At 29.4% G+C, this 25,199-nt stretch overlaps 1 protein-coding gene across 1 annotated transcript in view; it reads right to left on the bottom strand.

Annotated features, from left to right (window-relative positions):
• p130CAS (Serine_rich_CAS and FAT-like_CAS_C domain-containing protein p130CAS) overlaps positions 1-25,199 on the bottom strand; it is a 137,851-nt gene that overhangs the window by 60,712 nt on the left and 51,940 nt on the right. The window lies entirely within an intron of this gene.

Genomic DNA, 25,199 nt, shown 5'->3' with positions numbered 1-25,199 from the left:
CATTATAGTATGTTGAAATTACTTTGAAAATTATTTGTAGTTGAACAAATAACAAGCATAAATAATTTAATAAAAACAAGTATATACAGCTGTAAGTTTGGCCGGGCCGAATCTTAAGTATCTCACATATAATAGTTTACTTTGTATAATAGTTTATTAAATAACCCCTTGATCTTAAATCTGTAGATTTTTAAATTATTTAAATAATTACGAGAAATAAAATCTGGAATCTTTTCAAAAAGTTTCAAGCAATTTTCATAATCAGTGCGCCTTCTATACCCTCAAGAAGTGAAATTTCCTATATGGTGGTTCTAGAATCTAGACCCCAAATCGAAGGTTCGGTTTATTTCAGACAAATTGGATAAAACCAAGGAATCTAAAAGCTCAAGAACCAAAATCGGGAGATCGCCTTTATGGGGGTTATACCAAAACATAGACTAATACACGCCATTTTCGGCACACCTCTTTATGGTATTAAAATACCTCTAGATTTCAAATTTCAGACAAATTGGATAAAAACTACGGATTCTAGAAGCTCAAGAAGTAAAATCGGGAGATCATCTATATGGGGGCTATATCAAAACATGGGCCGATGCTCACCATTTGTGGCAAACCTCTTTATGGTATTAAAATACCTCTAGATTTCAAATTTCAGGCAAATTAGATAAAAACTACGGTTTCTATTAACCAAAGACCCCAAATCGGGAGGTCGGTTTATATGGGGACTATATCAAAATCTAGACCGATATAGCCCATCTTCGAACTTTACCTGCCTGCAGACAAAAGACGAGTTTGTGCCAAATTTCAGGACGATAGCGCCATTATTGAAGGCTGTAGCATGATTACAACAGACAGACAGACAGCCAGACAGACAGACAGACGGACAGACGTACATGCTTATATCTTCTTAGAATTTCTCCCCTGATCAAACATATATATATACTTTAGTCGGAAATCGATATTTCGATGTGTTACAAACGGAATGACATATAGAAATAAATTTTTGAGCAAAAAATTTCTATAGAAATAAAATATTGACAACGTTTTCTATAGAAATAAAATTTTGAGAAAATTTTCGGTAGCAATAAAATTTTGAGAAAATTTTCTATAGAAAAAATTATTGTTGTTTTTGATTTCAGCTTAAAGCCATGCATTGACTAAACTACAAGTGTAGCTTAACCAACAGAGGAAAATTATGCTTGTCAAATTTATTTGGGCAAAGTCCTATAAACTGCAAGAAGTTGGATGTACAGCTTGCAGTCTATAGGGCTTTGTCCAAATAAATTTGACAAGCATACTTTTCCTCTGTTGGTTAAGCTACACTTGCAGTTTAGTCAATGCATGGTTTTATGCTGAAATCGAAAACAACAATAATGATTGAAGAATAAACCAACAATGACAAACAAAACGTATAGAAATAATAATTTTACGTAGAAATAAAATGTTTCCAAAGTTTTTTATAGAAATAAAATTTTGAGAAAATATACACAAACAAAGTTTTCATACAATTCTCTAAAGGAATGAAATTTTGATAAAACATTCATTGAAACTAAAATTTTGACAAAATTTTCTATAGAAATTAAGTTTTGACAGTTTTTTTTTTATAAAATACAATTTTGAGAAAATTTGCTATAAGAATGAAATTTTGACAAAATTTTCTATAGAAGTAAAAATTTTAAAAAATTATTCTATAGAAATAAAGTTTTGACAAATTTTTTTATAAAAATAAAATTTTGACGAAATTTTTTAATTATTCTATAGAAATAAAGTTTTGACAAATTTTTTTATAAAAATAAAATTTTGACGAAATTGTTTAATTATTCTATAGAAATAAAATTTTGACAAAATTTTTATATATAAATAAAATTTTGGCAAAATTTTTTATATAAATAAAATTTTGACGAAATTTTTTAATTTAATAAAATATTGACAAACAATTTCTAAGAAATGAAATTTTAAGAAATTTTCTATAGAAATAAAATTTTTACAAAATCTAAAATTAAATTTTGGCTAAAGATTATGTAGAAATAACATTTTGACAACATTTTCTAGACAACATTTTTATATATACATAAAATTTTGACATTTTTTATAAAAATAAAATTTTGACGAAATTTTTTAATTAAATAAAATTTTGACAAACAATTTCTAAGAAATGAAATTTTAAGAAATAAAATAAAAAATAGAAATAAAATTTTTACAAAATGTTATATAGAAATGAAATTTTGGCTAAAGATTATGTAGAAATAACATTTTGACAACATTTTCTATAGAAATATTAATTTTGTATTTTTTTAATGTATGACTCAAATCGAAAGTTTGTGAATTGTTGTTGAAGCATGCTGTTTTCTTATTGTTTGATATTCAAATTGTCAATATGAATAGAAGAAATTCATTGTTAATTTTAAACAATCATTAGACAAACTATTTAAATTTGATAAAAATAGCATATATCTACTTAATTCAAATTAGAAAAATTCTCAATGTCACTCTATCAATTTCCTCAATTACAAAGTAAGGAAAAAAACCATTGAACTCTTCTTCCCTTGTTTATGGACTTTGAACTGAACTCATAATTTTGGAGTGATTGTATTATCGTTCAATTGAATATTAAAAAAAAAATAACAATATGATATATTCCCATAGAATTTATAACAGGTTCATATCAAAGTCTAAAGTCTAAATGCACGAAATTTAAAACTTTAGCAAAATATTACGTGACAAATCAGGTGAATATATAAATCATTTGGCAAACAGGTGATCCACCAAAGCAAATTCTCAATTTATAAGAAATTTGAGAAATGTTGCCAATTTTTTTTTTGTTGTTTCTAAAATATCTAAATAATATAAAAACATAGTTGAATAATTATTGTAGTTTTTTTTTGTTGTTTAGCTGTATGTGACTATCTATTTACCATTCTATATAGCCTTCATGCTCTCCATTGTGTCTTATTAAAAACGGAAATATTTGACAATAAATGGAAAGGTCATTTCAAATCATTGAACGTTATCGAAGAGATAAGATTTTAGTTTGTATTTAATTTTAATCCAAAAATAAAAAGAAGAGTTTCTTTTTCTTTGTATTTTGTTGTTGCTTTTCGTTTCTTAAATCTTTGTTTTTGTTTTTTTTTTCTGAATGCCATAAATTATAATTTCTAGCTTGAATATTTATGAGTCTGTATAAGTCAAAAAAAAGTAATCACTTTTTCTATTTTTTTTAACTTTCGCGTTTGTTTTTGTCAGATCATATGTCTTTGTTTATTGGTTGAGTTGTTGTTTTTTTTATTTATTTTTGTATTAGATTTACTATAAAAATGTACTCGCATGCAAACAACAATAATATCATTTGTCTTTTGTTCATAGTGAAAAAAAATCCGAGACGATCGATTTATAGCTGATAATTTAACAAATTTGTAATTTGACTTTTGAGTCAAGTGAATTGTAAACAAATCATTTCCTACACAAAAAAAAGAAAAGAAAAAAGTAAGATAAACGAACAAGTGAATGGCCAGACAAACTCTAAAAATATGAAGATACTACAATGCATTCGTTAAACCTAACACTAGCCAACAAAAATTGGAAAAGAAAATTTACACAAAATGGTGTTCTAAATATGCAATCGACGAAAAACGTCGAAACTTCCTAAAATAAAATAAATTCATTTCAGAAAGAGGCGATTCGAACTTATACAGCATCATATTCCGAATTGATGTAGGCAAAATTTTGAATGTAATTAGATTTAATAAGTATTTATGAACACACGTTTAAATTTTATTTTATTATAGTTTTGGGCCAAAAACCCCGTTTTAACAACTATAGTAGAATAGTAATTAGATTTGTTGGGAAAAATCCCCATTTCGACATTTAAAAGGGGCTTATAAATTTTACAAAATTATAAACCCCCATTTCATCATTTAAAAGTAGTTTATAAATTTTACAAAATCTCTCGAAATTAAATGCACACAAAGATATCTTCTATAGTTTTGTATAGATGGCACTACAGTAAACCATATACTATGATTCAGAATTTCATATCAATTCGTTTTGCTCTGAAATGAAGATGTTTGCAAAAATCTTATTTAAATATTTGAACATACAGATGAATTGATATAGAAAAAATGTGAATTGATTTTGCTTTCTGCTTATAAGTTCTATTTAAAAATATAAAATTAGTTGTGATGTGCATTCATTTAAAAACCTATGGCATTGGTTTAAAAACATTATATTCAATATTTTTAAAACTTTGGAATTTATAAATTTTATTAAATCTTTCCAAAGTGAATGCACACATAGACATCTTGAAAATTTTTGTATAGCTGGCAGTTCATTAAAACATATACTATCACTCAGAATTCCATATCAATTCGTTTTGAATTTAAATGAAAATATTTGTATATATCATATTTGAATATTTAAATTTAAAGATGAATTGATTTAGAAAAACTGTAATTTGATTTTGTTTTCCGATTAACTTTGTTATTTAAAACTGTAAAATTAATTGTTGTGTGCATTGGTTAAATAACATATCCACTATTTTATAAACCTATTATAAGGAATTTACAAATTTTTCCGAATATCTCCAAAATAAATGCACACATAAAGATCTTGTAGAGTTTTGTATAAATAGCACTACAATCAAATACTTACAATCATTTAAAATTTCATATCAATTCGTTTTGCATTTGAATGAAGGCGTTTGTATATATCTTGTTTACAAATTTGAACTTGCATATGAATTGATATAGAAAAACTGTAATTTGATTTGGCTTTTTGATTATCTATTCCATCTGAGAGGATAAAACTAATTGTTGTGTGCATACATTTTATAGCCTAATGCATTATTTTAAAAAGTTATTATTACAAAATTATAAAGTTTACCAATTCTCTCTAGAACTAATGCACACACAGATGTCTTGTATATTTTTGTATTGACAACACTAAAGTCAAATACTTGCAATCATTAAAAATTTCATATCAATTCGTCTTGCATTTCAATGAAGACGTTTGTATATATCTTTTTTACAAATTTGAACTTGCATATGAATTGATATAGAGAAACTGTAATTTGATTTGGCTTTTTGATTATCTATTCCATCTGAGAGTATAAAACTAATTGTTGTGTGCATACATTTTATAGCCTAATGCATTATTTTAAAAAGTTAATAGAAAATTATAAAGTTTACCAATCCTTTCCCAAACTAATGCACACACAGAGGTCTTGTATATTTTTGTATTGACAACACTAAAGTCAAATATTTACAATCTTTAAAAATTTCATATGAATTCGTTTTGCATTTCAATGAAGGCGTTTGCATATATCTTTTTTACAAATTTGACCTTGGATATGAACTGATATAGAAAAACTGTAATTTGATTTGGCTTTTTGATGAGCTATTCTATTTACAAGTATAAAAGTAATGGTTGTGTACATACATTTAATAGTCTAACGCATTATTTAAAAAAGTTATTATTAGGAATTTATAAAGTTTACCAATCCTCTCCAAAACTAATGCACACACAGAGGTCTTGTAAATTTTTGTATTGATAACACTAAAGTCAAATACCTACAATCATTCAAGATTTCATATCAATTCGTTTTGCATTTGCATAAAGGCGTTTGTAAATTTGAACTCGAACTTTTGTTTAAAAATTTGAACTTGCATATGAATTGATATAGAAAAACTGTAATTTGGTTTGACAGTTTGTTTCTCTATTCCATCCAAGAGTATAAAACTAATTGTTGTGTGCATACATTTTATAGCCTAATGCGTTATTTTAAAAAGTTATTATTAGAAATTTATAAAGTTTACCAATTCTCTCCAGAACTAATGCACACACAGATGTCTTGTATATTTTTGTATAGACACCATTACCGTAAAATATTTGCAATAATTCACAGTTTTATACCACTTCATTTTGCACTTAAATGAAAATATTTGTATATATCATATTTGAATATTTAAACTTACAGATGAATTGATTTGGAGAAACTGCGATTTGATTTTGCTTTCTGCTTACTTTTTCTATTCAAAAATTTTAAACTATTTATTGTGTGCATTGGTTTAATAACATATGCACTATTTCAGAAACTTTTTATTAGGAATTTGTATTTTTTCCAAATATCTCGAAAGTAAGTGCACACACAAAAATCTTCTAGATTTTTATATAGATATCATTATAGTCAAATATTTGCAACGACTCAAAATTTCAATACAATTAGTGTTGCACTTAAATGAATATATTTGTATATATCATATTTGAATATTTAAACTTACAGATGAATTGATTTAGAAAAACTGTGATTTGATTTTGCTTTCTGCTTACTTTTTCTATTATAAAATTTTAGATTATGTATTGTGTGCATTGGTTTAATAACATATGCACTATTTCAGAAACTTTTTATTAGGAATTTGTATTTTTTCCAAATTTCTCGAAAGTAAGTGCACACACAAAAATCTTCTAGATTTTTATATAGATATCATTACAGTCAAGTATCTGCAACGACTCCAATTTTCATATCATTTAGTTTTGCACTTAAATAAAGATGGTTGTTGATATCTTATTTGAATATTTCAACTTGTATATGAATTGATACAGGAAAACTGTAATTTGATTTGGCTTTGCGCTAATTTTTTCTATTTAAAATTATAAAACTAGCTGTTGTGTTCATACATTTAATAGCGTAATGCATTATTTTTAAAATTTATTATTAGGAATTTATAAAGTTTACCAAATCTCTCCAAAACTAATGCACATACAGATGTCTTGTATATTTTTGTATAGATAGCGTTACCGGTAGACATTTGCAATCATTCAGAATTTCATATCAATTCGTTTTGCATTTAAGATGTTTGTCTTATTTGAATATTTAAACCTACAGATGAATTGATTTGGAAAAACTGTGACTTGATTCTGCTTTCTATTTAGTTTTTCTATTTTAAAATGTAAATTTAGTTGTTGTGTGCAACCTATTGTATCATTTTAAAAACGTATTACTAGAAAATATGAATTTTTTCTGTAAACGATTCCAACGACATCTATTGAGAAAATATGGAAATACCTTTCGAGTACTACCAATACTTCCATGGTATTTCTGATATCTAAAATGTTTTTTTTTTTTTTTAATTAATTTAAAAATGATAACTATGTACGAATGTAGAGTGGTAAATTATCTATGGTCTTAGGTTCAAAAGATTTTAAGCCGTGAGCATTTTCCTACCATTGCTGTTGGAAAATTATTATAAGGGAAATATTACCTCAAAAAAAAATAAATAAATAAATAAATAAAAAATTCTCACTTTAGAAAACAATTTTATGTTGCTTAGTGTTTGGTCAACAATCAACTGCATCTTGAAAAGGAGACAGTCATTCATTTAACATGTTAGTACTATGACTTACCTCATGCATCTACAATCTGACGGTTTTGTTCTCCTGCAGTGGAGCCTTATCAATAGGTGAAAACAAATGACTTGACGGTCATTTGTGATGGCACCACAAGTGGACAGACTGACAAATGGACAGACACATGGCAAAACACTCGAATATACCGACATGCATCTGTCGATAATTTATAATCTGGCTTTCTCATAGGCAATTTTATGTTCGATTTTAATTTCACATCGACATCCAATTTTCTCTGTACATTTTAAAAAGGGGAAGAAGTTTTCTGATCGAAAAGCGAAATACATGAAAAGGAAGTTTTATTGTGTTGTTACTACTTTTTATTGAACAATTTCAAGTAAATTTATGTGGATTTTTCAATTGGCATTTAAAAAAAAAATATTTTAATGAAGAAATAAATGGATGGGCTTGGAAGGAAGATTTTATTCGTTATTGTCTGTCATGCATCAATGAAGTAATGAAAGAAATTCTGATTGGCCCTGATTGAGTTCATAGACGTAATTCTTGCCAACAAATGCAAGCCATGATTCTTATTTATACTGTGTAATTTAAAAGTGAATCCTTGTAAAATGTTTATGCTTCTCCCACGTATCCTTCCAAGAATTTCATATTAACAAATGTTTTATTTTTATTTTAAAAAATCATGTAATAAATTACTTAATTTTTGTCTTCCGTTTATATAGTCACTTCCAGTTCAATACCTGCTATAATGGACAGAATTATTATTATACACAATACTTGTTTTGTTTTTCTTGTACTCATGCTGAATGGATAAAATTTGCTACTTTGCGATCTATATTTTCCTCACCTTTTGCTCTTGTTATTGTTCTGTTTTCGAGGTTGTGCCGTTTTTATGTCCGCTATGAAATCACATGTGAAAACAAAACGAAAAAATGGGGACAGAATTTACAGTTTAATTCAATGATCACGTACGATCTCTGCATTCCGTAGTTTGTTTAAGAATTTCACTGGTAAAATGCAAAATGAAGTAACAATCTTAAGGCATTTGGTGGTATACTATGGAATTTTGAAATATATGCCCATGATAAATAGTTGGACTTGAGTATATTTGAGGTCCAGAAAAATATACAATAGTAAAATGCAATATGACATAACACTTATAAATTTTTAGAAATTTAAAATGAATGCACACATGAACAGTGATTATATATGGTGTTAGGATAAATGGTTGGAAATCATTTGCTAGCTATAAAATTGTAATATCAATTCTTTGGAATTGTAAAATTTTATTTCAGTCATATTAGTAAATCGAAATGAACTCCAACATTGCACCATTTAAACTTTCTTATGTATTTTCGACCACCACAAAAAAATGAAAGTACTTCGCAAATTATTGTGACATTGGGTATACTATGGAATTTCGAGATTTTTATATATATATACCCATGATAAATATTTGGATTTGACAATAGTTAAGGTCCACAGAAATATAGAATAGTAAAATGACATAACACATACATTTTTAGAAATTTAAAATGCATGCACACATGAATAGTGATTATGACTGGCTTTAGTATGGACGGTTGAAAGTCTTTTGCTTGGTATAAAATTTTAATATCAATTCTTTAGAATTGTAAAAAATTTATTTTAAATTTTTTGCTTCATATTAGAAATCGAAATGAACTCGATACTCGCACCATTTAAACTTTTTTGTTTCTTATTGAAAAAGCATCACTACTCAAAAAGATAATTTCCCCCCATCAGAAGCCCATTGAAAGTTCATTTCATCGGATCCGAGTTTTCGCTACTTCCGGGCCCATAAAGAATGTTTAATGCCAACCACATTATTAGAAATTACTAATTTCTTCAACTTTCAGCATGATTACATCCAATTCTTATGTTTTAAGATACATAGGAATAATAAAAACTATTGACTTTCTTTAGGATATGATATCAGTTAGTTTCCACTTTCAATAATGATATTTCTACGTCTGATCTAACATCTGAATTGATATAGGAAAACTTTATAAGTAATTAGATTTTTTTGTATTTCTTCTAGTCCAACATAGACAAATCAATGGTGTGTGCATTCATTTAATTACCCATTTCAACGTTTTAAAAAATCATTATAAGGAATTTATAAATTTTTCTAAAACTCTACAAAATAAATGCAAACATCTACAACTATGTACAGTTACATATCAATTTGTACTGATATGATATTGTATATATTTTCTTTAAATTTTTGAATTTACAGATGAATTGATATGGAATTACTGTAATTTGATTTAGCTTTCTTCTTATTTGTTCTGTTTAAAACTATAGAATATGTTGTTGTGTGCATTCGTTTAATGACGATTTGCATTATTTTAAAAAAATTATATTTAAGAAATTGTAAATGTTATCAAATCTCTCCAATATGAACATTTTTCTAAGTTTTTAAATTAAATCCAGAGTATTGAAAAATCATCACTGATCAAAAAGATAACTCCTGACTTCTGGGTAGCCCATTGAAAGCTCATAAAGAAACCTTTGAGTGATTGTTTTTTTTTTCTCGGCGTTTAATACACACCCCATTATTGGATAGATAGGAATAATAAAAATTATTGACTTTCTTTAGGATATTGAGGAAACGCAATGAACCAACTATGGTCTAAGTGGACACAACTCCGCATAGCACGAATTCGTGTCATCCTCCATAACCTAACCTAGGATTTTATATCACTTAATTTCTACTTTAAAAAAAAATATTTTTTTCTATATCTAATCCGAATTGATATAGGAAAACTTTATGCGTAATTAGATTTGTTTATATTTCTTCTGGTCCAGCATAGACAAATAACTTTTGTGTGCATCCATATAATTACCCATTTTGACGTTTCAAAAACTCTTTATTAGGAATTTATAAATTTTACTAAAACTCTTAAAAATAAATGCACACAAAGATATCTTCAAGATTTTTTAATAGATACGTTTGTAGAAAATCGGTTACTACTATTCACAGTTACACATCAATTTACTTTGTACTGAAATGAAGATGTTTGTATATATCTTCATTGAATATGTTATTTTAGATGAATTGATATGGAAAGACAATAATTTGATTTCGCTTTTTGCTTACTTATTCTGTTGAAAAATATAAAATTTGATGTTGTGTGCATTCACTTAATAACCTATTTAATCATGTAAAAGTTGTAAATTTTATCAAATATCTCCAATATGAATGCACACAAAGAGTTTATTATATTTGTGTATGGATAGTATTAGAGTGAAACATTTGCTATAATTCAGAATTTCAGAGCAATTTGTTTAGCACGTAAATGAAGATGTTTGTATATATTTTCTTGCATATTTGAACTTAGAGACGAATTAATAAAGAAAAACTATGACTTGATTTAGCTTTCTGTTTTGTTTTTTATATTCAAAATTGTTAAATTATTCGGTATGTGCATTCATTAAATAACTTGAAAAACTTAATATTAGGAATTTATAAATTCTACCAAAGCTCTGCAAAATTAATGCACACAAAGATATCTTGTATATTTTTGAATAGATAGTTTCATAGAAAAACATTTATCACCATTCACAATTACATATCAATTGGCTTGGTGCTGAAATGAAGATGTTTGTATATACCATTTGACCTTAGAGATGAATTGATAACGAAAATTTTTGACTTGATTTTGCTTTCTGCTTTTTGTTTTTATTTAAAAATATTAAATTAATAGTTGTGTGCATTCATCAAAAAACCTATTTCAACATTTTAAAAACTTATTATTAGGAATTTATAAATTTTACCAAATCTCTGCAAAATTAATGCACACAAAGATATCTTATATATTTTTTAATAGATAGGTTTATACGAAAACATTTACTACCATTCGTAATTATATATTAATTTGCTTTGTACTGAAATTAAGATTTTTGTATATACTTTATTTGAATACTTGAACTCACAGACGAATTGATATAGAAAAACTGTGATTCGAATGTGCTTTCTACTTATTTGTTCTATTGAAAAATATAAAATTAGCTTTTGTGTGCTTTCATTTAATAACCCATTTCATAATTTTAAAAACTTTTTATTTTGAGAAATTTATAAACTCTAGCAAAAATTAATGCACACAAAGTTATCTCGTACAGTTTTGTTTAAATAACAATACTGTAAAACAGTTACTACCATCTGGAGTGTCATATCAATTATTTTTGTACTTAAACTAAAATGTTTGTACAAATGAATTGATATAGAAAAAATGGAATTTATTATTGGTTTCTGCTTATTTTTTCTGTATACAAATATAAAATTAATTATTGTGTGCATTCATTTCATAACAGTGTATTGTACAAATTCATTCAGAATTTCAGAGCAATTTGTTCAGCACGTAAATGAAGATGTTTGTATATATTTTCTTGCATATTTGAACTTAGAGACAAATTGATAAAGAGAATCTTTGACTTGATTTAAATTATTAAATTAGTCGGTATGTGCATTTACTAAATAATTCTAAAAACTTATTATTAGGAATTTATAAATTCTACCAAAGCTCTGCAAAATTAATGCACACAAAAATATCTTATATATTTTTGAATAGATAGGTTTATACGAAAACATTTACTACCATTCATAATTATATATCAATTTGCTTTGTACTGAAATGAAGATTTTTGTATATACCTTTTTTTCATATTTGAACTTAGAGATGAATTGATAACGAAAAACGTTGACTTGATTTTGCTTTCTGCTTATTGTTTTTATTTAAAAATATTAAAATAATAGTTGTGTGCATTCATCAAAAAACCTGATGCAAAATTTTAAAAACTTATTATTAGAATTTTATAAATTTTACCAAATCTCTGCAAAATTAATGCACACAAAGATATCTTATATATTTTTGAATAGATAGGTTTATACGAAAACATTTACAACCATTCATAATTATATATCAATTTGCTTTGTACTGAAATGAAGATTTTTGTATATACTTTATTTGAATATTTGAACTCACAGACGAATTGATATAGAAAAACTGTGATTCGAATATGCTTTCTACTTATTTGTTCTATTGGAAAATATAAAATTAGCTTTTGTGTGCTTTCATTTAATAACCCATTTCATAATTTTAAAAACTTTTTATTTTGAGAAATTTATAAATTCTAGCAAAAAATTAATGCACACAAAGTTATCTTGTACAGTTTTGTTTAAATAACAATACTGTAAAACAGTTACTACCATCCGGAGTGTCATATCAATTATTTTTGTACTTAAACTAAAATGTTTGTATAAATGAATTGATATAGAAAAAGTGTGATTTATTATTGGTTTCTGCTTATCTTTTCTGTATACGAATATAAAATTAATTATTGTGTGCATTCATTTCATAACACATTCCTTCCTTTTGTTAGGAATTAATTGATTGATTTATTCCCTTGAGACATAATTAAATAATTGTTTAGCGATTTAAATAGATTTTAATATTTATTTAATATGCTAAGTACAATATTAATATGAATTTTTAACCACTGTATTGTACAAATTCAAATTTATATAGGTAAAATGTTAAAAGACTTTATTATACAATGGGAAATGAAATCCATGTGTGCACTTCTTATATAAGTATTAGCTTAACTTGCTCGCTTCAATTACATCTGAGTATAAATACCCATATTGGAAAAGAATCTTTGAAACTTTTTCAATAAAACATAAAACTCCCATTGACTCTGTATAAAAGAATACATTAATCAATTTGCTTATTCTATAAACGTAATTTGCATATAATTTACATTTATCTTTCTTTAGTTTTAAATGCTGACAGGTTAATATTAAAAAAAAAAAACAAAAACAAAAAAAAACAAAAACAAAAAAAAAACAAAAACTCAATACAGCTCAATATGAACGTGCTAAACAAAGATCATCCAGAAAAAAATGTTAATTCAAAAATCATCGACATAGGCAAAACTTAGGGCTGTTTTTTGCAAGGTCACCACACCTTTGTTCGCAAATACGTTATTTAAATAATATAAAGTTTTCAGTTTTTGTTGTTGTATTTTATTTATATAAATACTGCAGATATAATTTTACTTATTTGTTTTAGAAATATACAATCATGTGTTTGTGTTTTTGTTACCAAAGTAATTTATGCGATTTCATTAATTTACATATATATTGAATTAAATTAATTGTATAATAACAAATAAGGTAAAAGCGGAAAAAAGTCGAGCACAAACAATAGAAAAGTACTATACTCGTACAATAGAAATGTCATCATTGATTGGCGATATGTGTATTAAAGAATTACTTTGACACCTTCAAATGAGATGGGTGTGCTTGACATATAACAAGTCTTTCATGTTGATGTATGGAATTACTAATAAATAAACAAAATTAGGTTGTAAGTTCTAGTGGACAGAATTTTCTATACAAGCTGGATATGGAATTATCATGTATTTTATATTGACGGTATCCATGGTATACTACCTTAACCATTTCTCAGTACATTCTTATGCAAGTTCGAAATCCACTATGGTGATCTGGATCACAATATCACATTTGTCATCATGGATTTGAAATGTGAAATGCTTATGCAATAAATCCATACTAGGGCTTGGAATCAAAATCGAAATATGGACTTTTCGACCACTTGACATTTAAAAGATTGAATAAGTCGATTTTTGATCTTCGTCAAACATTAGGTTAGGTTAGGTTAGGTATAGTGGCAATCCGATATTTCAGGCTCACTTTGAGTATTCACTCCATTGTGATACCACAGTGGTGAACTTTTCTCTTATAACTGAGTGCTGCCCGATTCTATGTTAAGCTCAATGGCAAGGCACCTTCTTTTTATAGCCGAATCCGAATGGCGCTCCACATTGCAGTGAAACCACTTAGAGAAGCTTTGAAACCCTCAGAAATGTCACCAGCATTACTGAGATGAGCGGTGAATTATCCGCTGAAAAACTTTTTGGTGTTTGGTCGAAACTGGGTTTGAACCCGCGATTATGTGTCGGGTATGCTAACCATTGCACCACAGTGGCTCTCTTCAAACATTAAAATATCAATGTTTAAAATTTTTTTTTGTATAAGTAGTATTACTATAAAACCTTGACTACTATTCACAATATCATAACAGTTCATTTTACACTTGAAGATGCTTGTACATATTTTATTTGAATATTTAAACTTACAAATGAATTGATGAGGAAAAACTGTGTACTGATATTGCTTTCTGTTTATTCTATTTATTTAAAAATATTAAATTAGTTAATGTGTGCATACATTTAATAAATTTACACATTTATATTCATCGTATGTTGTACACATAATTGCCGTAGAGAATTTCTAAAAAATAACACAAGAAGTCCACAAATCACACTCATTTATATCTCTACTCATACTACAAACTATCGCAGAAATGAGCCCACACACAAAAAAAAAAATTCTGATTCAATCACGAAATTAATTGATCCAATTAATTTTTTAATTGAAATGTTTTCAATCACAGAAATGATAGTATCAGTTAAAAAATTAATTAATAGTCAATTAAAAAATTAATTGATCCAATTAAAATTGATACTATTAATTGATACTATTAATTGATACTATTAATTGATACTATTAATTGATACTATTAATTGATACTATTAATTGATACTATTAATTTGTGTGATTGATTTTTATTTCAATTAAAAAATTTGTTGATTCAATTAAATTTTTAATTGAATATTTTTTAAAACTCAATTAGGATTTTAATTGGAAAATTTTTCCTGAAATTTTTTTCTGTGCACCACGCGTTCGTTTATTGAATATAATGCTGTAAATGCTAAACTTAATTATACCCTGCGCCACACTGTGGGACAGGGTATTATAAGTTAGTGCATATGTTTGTAACACCCAGAAGGAGACGAGATAGACACATGGTGTCTTTGGCAATAATGCTCAGGGTGGGTCCCTGAGTCGATATAACCATGTCCGTCTGTCTGTGATCACATATTTGTGATCAAAGTCTAGGTCGCAATTTAAGTCCAATCGCCTTCAAATTTGGCACATGTTCCTAATTTGGGTAAGAATAGAACCCTATTGATTTTGCAAGAAATCGGTTCAGATTTAGATATAGCTCCCATATATATCATTCGCCCGATATGCACTAATATGGACCCAGCAGTTAGAGTTTTATACCGATTTGCTTGAAATTTTGTACAAACATAACACTTAGTTGTATAGTCATGTGTGCCTAATTTGATTGAAATCGGTTCAGATTTAGATATAGCTGCCATATATATTTTTCGCCCGATATGGACTTATATGGCCCCAGAAGCCAGATTTTTGGCCCAATTTGGTTGAAATTTTGCACTAAAGGGTGATACGGTCAAAATTTGGTCAATATAAACTTGACGTATTTCTTTCAATTTTGCATTTAAAAAACCTGAACACCCCTCATTTTGAAGGTGTGATGGTGTGTGTAGAATGTTGCTCCTATTTTGTTTTTGGAATTCACTCTTCAGTTGTCAAAATGCCGTCCAAGCAAGAAGAGCAGCGTATCAAAATTTTGCTCGCGCATCGCGAAAATCCGAGCTACTCGCACGCAAAGCTGGCAAAATCGCTAAAAGTTGTCAAGTCAAGCGTTACAAATGTAATTAAAGTGTTTGGGAAACGTTTGTCGACAGCCAGGAAGTCTGGTTCGGGTGGAAATCGAAAACCGGAAGCCGCTGAGACGACAAAGAGAGTTGCCGGTAGTTTCAAGCGAATCCCTAAACTCTCTCTCTCCGAGATGCCGCAAATAAGCTGGGTGTATCGTCTACAACCGTGCATCGAGCCAAAAAACGAGCCGGACTATCGACTTACAAGAAGGTAGTGACCCAAAATCGCGATGATAAACAAAATACGACGCGATCCCGGAGGCTGTACACGACGATGCTGACGAAGTTTGACTGCGTGGTAATGGACGACGAAACCTACGTCAAAGCCGACTACAAGCAGCTTCCGGGACAAGAGTTTTATACGGCAAAAGGAAGGGGAAAGGTAGCAGATATTTTCAAGCACATAAAACTGTCAAAGTTCGCAAAGAAATATCTGGTTTGGCAAGCCATCTGTATCTGTGGCTTGAAAAGCAGCATTTTCATAGCTTCCGAGACTGTCAACCAAGAAATTTACGTGAAAGAGTGTTTGAATAAACGTCTGCTGCCTTTCCTGAAGAAACACGGTTGTTCCGTACTGTTTTGGCCGGATTTGACATCTTGCCATTACGGTAAAAAGGCCATGGAGTGGTACGCCGCCAACAACGTGCAGGTGGTTCCCAAGGACAAGAACCCTCCCAACACGCCAGAGCTCTGCCCAATTGAGAAATACTGGGCTATTGTCAAGCGGAACCTAAAGAAGACCAAAAAAACTGCTAAGGACGAGCAGCAGTTCAAGGCAAACTGGCTTTCTGCGGCGAAGAAGGTGGACAAGGTGGCTGTACAAAATCTGATGGCAGGTGTCACGCGTGAGGTCCGGCAATTCGGATTTGGAAAAGCGAAAGCCTAACTGAATATTTTTCCTGAATTTTATACTAATTGAACTTGAAAAAGAAATTTAATTTGATTTTTTTAAATAAACGATTTCGCCGATTTACACGCGTTTTCCCTTGACCAAATTTTGACCGTATCACCCTTTAGAAAAAAAAGTTTTGACAAAATTTTCTATAGAAGTAAAATTTTGACAAAATTTTCTCTAGAAATAAAAATTTAACTAAATTTTCTATAGAAATAAAAATTTGACAAAATTTTCAATAGAAATAAAATTTTGACAGAATTTTCCATAAAAAAATAAGATTTTGACAAAATTTGTTATAGAAATAAAATTTTAACAAATTGTCTATAGAAATAAAATTTTAACAAAATTTTCTATTAAATTAAAATAGAATTAACACTTGATGCCAGCTTAGTATTAGTTTAGTATAAACATTTATTTGAAAAAAAAATTCGTTACTTATCCTCAAATCTCAAATACGATTAGCTAATGATCTTACTTCCATTTCGCAATAATGCCAATTTCAACACTATTCTTTTTTCTGTTTTTCTCATTCCCTTGTGGCCCACATTATAATGAATATCGCTTGGTCTTAATGCGAAAAATAATAAATCCAAAAAGAAGAAGAAAAAAACGTTACTATATTAGCGTAACGATATTTATGCCATAAAATACTACGGCTTATGAAAGGAAACTGACTTCAAAGTAAGCGCTAATGAGTTCAAAATTAACTTTGTTGATTTTTCCTCACTCCCTCTCTTTTTCGCTTACTAGCATTAATTTTTGTTTTCTTTTTTTTTTTGCAAAAGTTTACACAAAATGCCAACTGAAATTCGAGCAATTATTAAACAACGCAGAAAAAATGATCGTTAACGAAACCAAGACCAGGCAACAAAAGGAGTTCATTGATACGATATCCGCATGGCCCACAAGAGATTTCTGTTCCATATTCCATTTGTTGGGTGTGGGGATAGCTTCAAAGAAACAAAAAGTGTTACACATTTATTTATTTAACAGAAACTTTTTTTTTTGCTTTTTTTTGATTTTTTGTTTTGTTTAAATGCCAAAATAAGACATCATAGTCAAAGTAAATATAACGAATATTGTTTCTGTCATGTCCATAATTTTTTAATGGGCCTCCACTTCAATGACTCCTCTTAAATGCTTGGAGTAAATTTCGTACACTGAGAGAACAGTTTTCCTTTTCCCAGAAACGAAAATTAAGACAAATTATTTTACATAAGACAGTTGGTTTAGGTTAAAGTCAACTTCAACTTTGTTTTTTTAAAAATAGACTTTTTTCAACAAAATGCTAAAAAAGTCTAAATTTGTCGAAATTTTATTTTCATAGAAAATTTTCTCAAAATTTTATTTTCATAGAAAATTTTCTCAAAATTTTATTTTCATAGAAAATTTTGTTAAAATTTTATTTCTATAGAAAATTTTGTCAATATTTATTTTCTAAAGAAAATTTTTGTCAAAATTAAAATTCTAAAGAATTTTTTGATAAAATTTTTTGATAAAATTTTGTGTTTAAAGAAATTTGTTGATAAAATTTTATGTCAAAAGAAATTTTTGATAAAATTTTATTTCTAAAGAATTTTTTTTAACAAAATACCCACTTTGATGTTTTTTTTTACAAAAATAAAATTCAATTGTAGATTTTTGTTCAATAATTTTTTTAAGTATTTTTTATACCCTCCACCATAGGATGGGGGGTATATTAACTTTGTCATTCCGTTTGTAACACATCGAAATATTGCTCTAAGACCCCATAAAGTATATATATTCTGGGTCGTGGTGAAATTCTGAGTCGATCTGAGCATGTCCGTCCGTCCGTCCGTCCGTCCGTCCGTCCGTCCGTCTGTTGAAATCACGCTAACTTCCGAACGAAACAAGCTATCGACTTGAAACTTGGCACAAGTAGTTGTTATTGATGTAGGTCGGATGGTATTGCAAATGGGCCATATTGGTCCACTTTTACGTATAGCCCCCATATAAACGGACCCCCAAATTTGGCTTGCGATTGCTCTAAGAGAAGCAAATTTCATCCGATCCGGCTGAAATTTGGTACATGCTGTTAGTATATGGTCTCTAACAACCATGCAAAAATTGGTCCATATCGGTCCACTTTTACGTATAGCCCCCATATAAACGGACCCCCAAATTTGGCTTGCGATTGCTCTAAGAGAAGCAAATTTCATCCGATAAGGCTGAAATTTGGTACATGATGTTAGTATATTATCTCTAACAACCATGCAGAAATTGGTCCATATCGGTCCATAATTATATATAGGCCCCATATAAACCGATCCCCCGATTTGGCTTGCGGAAACTCTAAGAGAAGAAAATTTCATCCGATCCGGCTGAAATTAGGTACATGGTGTTAGTATATGGTCTCTCACAACCATGCAAAAATTGGTCCACATCGGTCTATAATTATATATAGCCCCCATATAAACCGATCCCCCGATTTGGCTTGCGAGGCCTCTAAGAGAAGCAAATTTCATCCGATCCGGCTGAAATTTGGTACATGGTGTTAGTATATGGTCTCTAACAACCATGCAAAAATTGGTCCACATCGGTCCATAATTATATATAGCCCCCATATAAACCGATCACCAGATTTGACCTCCGGAGCCTCTTGGAAGACCAAAATTCATCTGATTCAGTTGAAATTTGGTACGTGGTGTTAATATATGGCCTCAAACTCCCATGCAAAAATTGGTCGAAATAGGTCCATAATTATATATAGCCTCCATATAAACCGATCCCCAGGTTTGAACTCCGAAGCCCCTTGGAAGAGCAAAATTCATCCGATTCGGTTGAAATTTGGTACGTGATGTTAGTATATGGTATCCAACAACCATGCAGGAATTGGTTCATATCAGTCCATAATTATATATAGCACCCATATAAACCGATCCCCAGATTTGACCTCCGGTGCCTTTTGGAGAAGCAAATTTCATCCGATCTGGTTGAAATTTTGTACGTGGTGGTAGTATATGATATTTAACAACCATGCCAAAAGTGGTCCATATCAGTCCATAATCATATATATCCCCCATATAAACCGATCCCGAGATTTGGTTTTGGAGCCTCTTGGAGGAGCAAATTTCATCCGAGTCAGTTGAAATTTGGTACATTGTGCTAGTATATGGCCGTTAACAACCATGCCTAACTAGGTCCATATCGGTCTATAGTTTTATATATAGCCCTCAGATAAATCAATCCCCAATCACACAAAAATTGGTCCATATCAAGTTTTAAGATACCACACCGCAAGTAATCCGATTGTGGATGACTGTCTTTCGTAGAAGTTTCTACGCAATCCATGGTGGAGGGTACATAAGATTCGGCCTGGCCGAACTTACGGCCGTTTATACTTGTTCTTATTTAAAACTGGACGCATTGCTCTTGGAAAATTTACTACAAATATGCCAAAGTAAATTATATTGTTTTTATGGAATTTTAAGTGCTATACATTTACTTTTATCTCAATGCCTGTGGTAGATATGATTTTCATATGAAATTCCATTTGTATATCAATGTCATATTGAAGTGATATTTCAATTGTTCAATCGTTCATATAAAACAGATACCATTGTGTTGGGTTCAATTAAATGCGAACAAAATTTCTGTTTTGGTATTTTTGAATATTTATTTACAAAAAAAATCTATCCATATAGAACGTAAAAACATATTAATTTAAAAAAATATTTATTTATTATTAATTTCACTTAAAAACATACAACTTCATTGGCGGTTCCTTTTTAAGTTGGCTGGAATTTATTAAGATTCTCATTTTCATGAGTTCATTGACGGACATGCAGACTGCAGTAGGCGTACAAAAAAGGCGACAATTGTTATGGATAATGTAAAACATTGCATTATTACCAATATTTAATGTATAAATGCCATAAAATACAATTCCAGAGGCGTGTATATGAAAGGGGAGAATGAATGTAAAAGCTTTGGGATAGGGCTACAAAAGTCAAAAAATTGCATTTTAGCACAAATTTTTACCAAATTCAAAAAAATTGATTTTTCCCAATTTTTACCGAATTCAAAAAGCAGATTTTTTCAAATTTTGAAAATGTTGTTTTCTACCAAAAATTGGATAAATTCAAAAAGTCGACTATTGCAAACCCTTCTACAAAATCAGATTTTGAAAAATTTGTAATTAAAGAAAATATTTAAAATTTAATTTAATTCAAACTAAATCTAATTGAAATAAAATATAAATGATCGCTATTTAATTTAATTAACTAAAAAAATATATTTAATTTAAATTATCAAATTTAATTAAAATTTAATTTATTTTCTTCTCATTAGAAAATACCCAATTTTTGAAATGTTCTTAACATAAACGCTACTGTTCCATACAAGTCAAGAATATAAATTATACAATACAAACCATGAAAAAGAAGAAGAAAAAAAACCAGTAACTCATATGGCTAAGAGGACTAGACGACTGCTACTGACGCGACGTGATATGACGTATTAATTGTTTTATGGCAAAACATTAAGAATAAAGAAAAAAAAAACACCATACTCATATATTCGAGCAAAAGCGAAACATTGAATGTGAAAAATTACACATTCAATGTAATTACGCGTAAATGTTAAGGTAAATAATTACATTTAATTATAAACCACGTTTGATTTCAAACCGAAAGCGAATCCATGGCGTCGATGACCAGAGCTTGGCAATAGCCGCTCAAAAGGAATATAAGTGGCTAGAATAAAACCAATATTGTGGTCAGAAGAAATCGAAGAAATATATCCCCAATAGAATTAAATAATATATGGTTATACAATTTGTGAAATTGTATCTTATAGCCATGAGATAATAGACATATGCCCTGTAGGAAGTCTGGGGACATGTGTCTCTATGTCACCACTTTTGTCAACTATTATGGTGACATTGTCGATAATTTGTCCACAGCTTGTCTACAAATATTTCTCTGGCTTTAATGTGTAGAGAAATTTATGACAAATGAGAGTCAATGCTTCTTCTTCCTTTTCATTGTTTCGCTTTTTGTTTGGTTGTGAAAACACGTGGTATCGCAATAATTGGACAATAGTTTAAAAAGAAAAGTGAGTTTTATAAGTGAATTAAAAAATGAATAAAAGAAATTACAAAAGACTTGTGAAAAAGCAATTAAAATTGTACAAGGATAGAGCAAATGCTGAAGAGGAGTAAATTTCTAGAGAGAGCACTTTTAGTGATTTTATGCTGCAAGAAGAAAATAGTGAAACTTTTAAAGATTTTGAGTTAGCTGATTTGCCCACTCCAACTCTAAATTTGAAGGAAAAACTGAAGCAGTGGTACATCGAAACATCGCCTTCCAGAAAGTGTTTGGAGAAGCTGCTCAGTATATTGCACGAGGAAGGCCCTGACGTTTAATTTATTTAATTAAATATACATAATTAATTTAATTTAATTTAATATACATAATAAATATGATTTTAATTTCTAATTTTACGCCTTTTTATTTGGTAAAAAAGTGCTGACAAAATGGTGACAATGGACTACTGATTCACTGGTTCCAATGTCTCCATATGGTTCCAAAAGTACCACCTAGTCAGTAGTTCATTCTCAATGACAAGTACATGTTAAATGTCAATAGAATTTCACATTGTCTGGGGTATATTTGGTCAGTAGTACTGGCGACACAGTCAATAGTAAGTCAGTACTGTTTCACTATTGACATTTCCTACAGGGTGCCTACAGGCCTACTAAAAGTCTTAAAAAGCCATCTTATGCCATATTAAGACATTTTTCTCTCATGAGAGTAAATACTGTAATGTATTTTTTTCCTGAAAATACACGTACATGTGACAGAAATCATCAATACATGTGTGTGGGTGCGCGAGCATTTGATCGCTTCTACTACTCTCAATAGTAGAAGCTAGCATACTAAAAATAAAAATAGATATCACATTTTACACAATTCAAATAAATACCAAAATCAAATTTTATTTTATTAAAATCTATATTATAATTACAAATTTTAAAAAAATGTATAAAACAGAAAGCACTAGCATTTATGGGTATCAGCTCAATTTGATATTTTGAGATGTTGATGTGAGTAAGCGAGAGATAGAAAAAAACTTAGAAGCAAAGGAGAGTAATCACCTACAATGATTACGGGTGCCACTCGAGCCATAACATAACTCGAGCCATAAAAAAAACTACCAAACACAAAAATGTTATTTTGCAAAAATTTATTTTTACAGAAAAGTTTGTCAACATTTTAATTCAATAGAAAAATTTGTCAAAATTTTATTTCATTATTGTTGTTTTTGATTTCAGCTTAAAACCATGCATTGACTAAACTACATGTGTAGCTTAACCAACAGAGGAAAAGAATGTTTGTCAAATTTATTTTGGGCAAAGCCCTATAGACTGCAAGATGGTTGGATGGACGCACGTTTCGGAATTACCACATTCCTCATCAGCATCCTCTACTTGCAGCAAAACTATCAACCAATTATCAGAATAAATTCAGGCAGTTCACTAAATCCTAAAGTAAACCACACTTGAACCTTCCGAAAAAAGGTTTTACATGATAGCCGGCTTTTGCCGAAATAAATCTTTGTACAAACATTTCTCTCTTCCTTTGCCACCGTCAAATTATCGATTTGAGTGCAGTTGGCTGGGTTAATTTTGAGCGTGCTTCCTCTTTTTTATACCCTTCGCCACACTGTGGAACAGGGTATTATAAGTTAGTGCATATGTTTGCAACACCCAGAAGGAGGCGAGATAGTCACATGGTGTCTTTGGCAAAAATGCTCAGGGTGGGCTCCTGAGTCGATATAGCCATGTCCGTCTGTCCGTGAACACATTTTTGTAATCAAAGTCTAGGTCGCAGTTTTAGTCCAATCGAATTCAAATTTGGCACAAGTATGTGTTTTGGCTCAGATAGATCCCTATTGATTTTGGAAGAAATCGGTTCAGAGTTAGATATAGCTCCCATATATATCTTTCGCCCGATATGGACTAATACGGTCCCAGAAGCCAGAGTGTTACCCCAATTTTGTTGAAATTTTGCACAGGGAGTACAATTAGCATTGTAGCTATGCGTGCCAAATTTGGTTGAAATCGGTTGCGATTTCAATATAGCTCCAATATAGATTTCGGCCGATTTACACTCATATGACCACAGAGGCCAATTTTTTGCCCCGATTTAGTTGAAATTTTGCACAGGGAGTAGAATTAGCATTGTAGCTATGCGTGCCAAATTTGGTTGAAATCGGTTCTGATTTGGATATAGCTCCCATATATAGCTTTCGGCCGATTTACACTCATATGACTACACTTGTAGTTTAGTCATTGCATGGTTTTAAGCTGAAATCAAAAACAACAACAATGAAATAAATTTTTGACAAAATTTTCTATAGAAATTATATTTTGACAAAATTTTCTATAGAAATAAAATTTTAACGAAATTTCCTATAGAAATATAAAATTTTGAAAAAATTTTCTATAGAAATATAAAATTTTAAATAACTTTTCTATAGTAAGAAAATTTTGGTAGATTATTTTTGGCTCGAGTGGCAATCGTGATTTTTCTGTGATTGAAGAACGGTTTATTTGGAGCTATATATAATTATGGCCCGATGTGGACCAATTTTTGCATGGTTGTTAGAGACCATATACCAACACCATGTATAAAATATCAACCGGATCGGATGAAATTTGCTTCTGTTTGAGGCTCCGCAAACCAAATCTGGGGATTGGTTTATATGGGGCTATATATAATTATGGGCCGATGTAGACCACTTTTTGCATGGTTGTTAGAGACCATTGGGATCGTTTTAACATATATGGGGGATATATATAATTATGGACCGATTTGGACCAATTTTTGCATGATTCTGAGAGACCATATACAAACACCATGTACCAAATTTCAACCGGATCGGATTAATTTTGTTCCTCCAAGAGGCTCCGCAAGCCAAATCTGAGCGTCGGTTTATATGGGGGCTATACGTAAAAGTGAACCGATATGGCCCATTTGCAATACCATCCGACCTACATCAATAACAACTACTTGTGCCAAGTTTCATGTCGATAGCTTAAGTCGTTCGGAAGTTAGAGTAATTTCAAAAGACGGACGGACATGCTTAGATCGACTTAGAATTTCATCCCGACCCAGAATATATATATATATATATATATATATATATATATATATATATATATATATATATATATATATATATATATATATATATATATATATATATATATATATATATATATATATATATATATATATATATATATATATATATATATATATATATATATATATATATATAT

Source organism: Haematobia irritans, chromosome 4 (assembly GCF_050003625.1).
Source record: "Haematobia irritans isolate KBUSLIRL chromosome 4, ASM5000362v1, whole genome shotgun sequence".
NCBI classification, from domain to species: Eukaryota; Metazoa; Arthropoda; class Insecta; order Diptera; family Muscidae; genus Haematobia; species Haematobia irritans.
The sequence above is the reverse complement of the archived record's forward strand: the minus strand, read 5'-3'. Positions and strand labels throughout refer to the sequence as shown.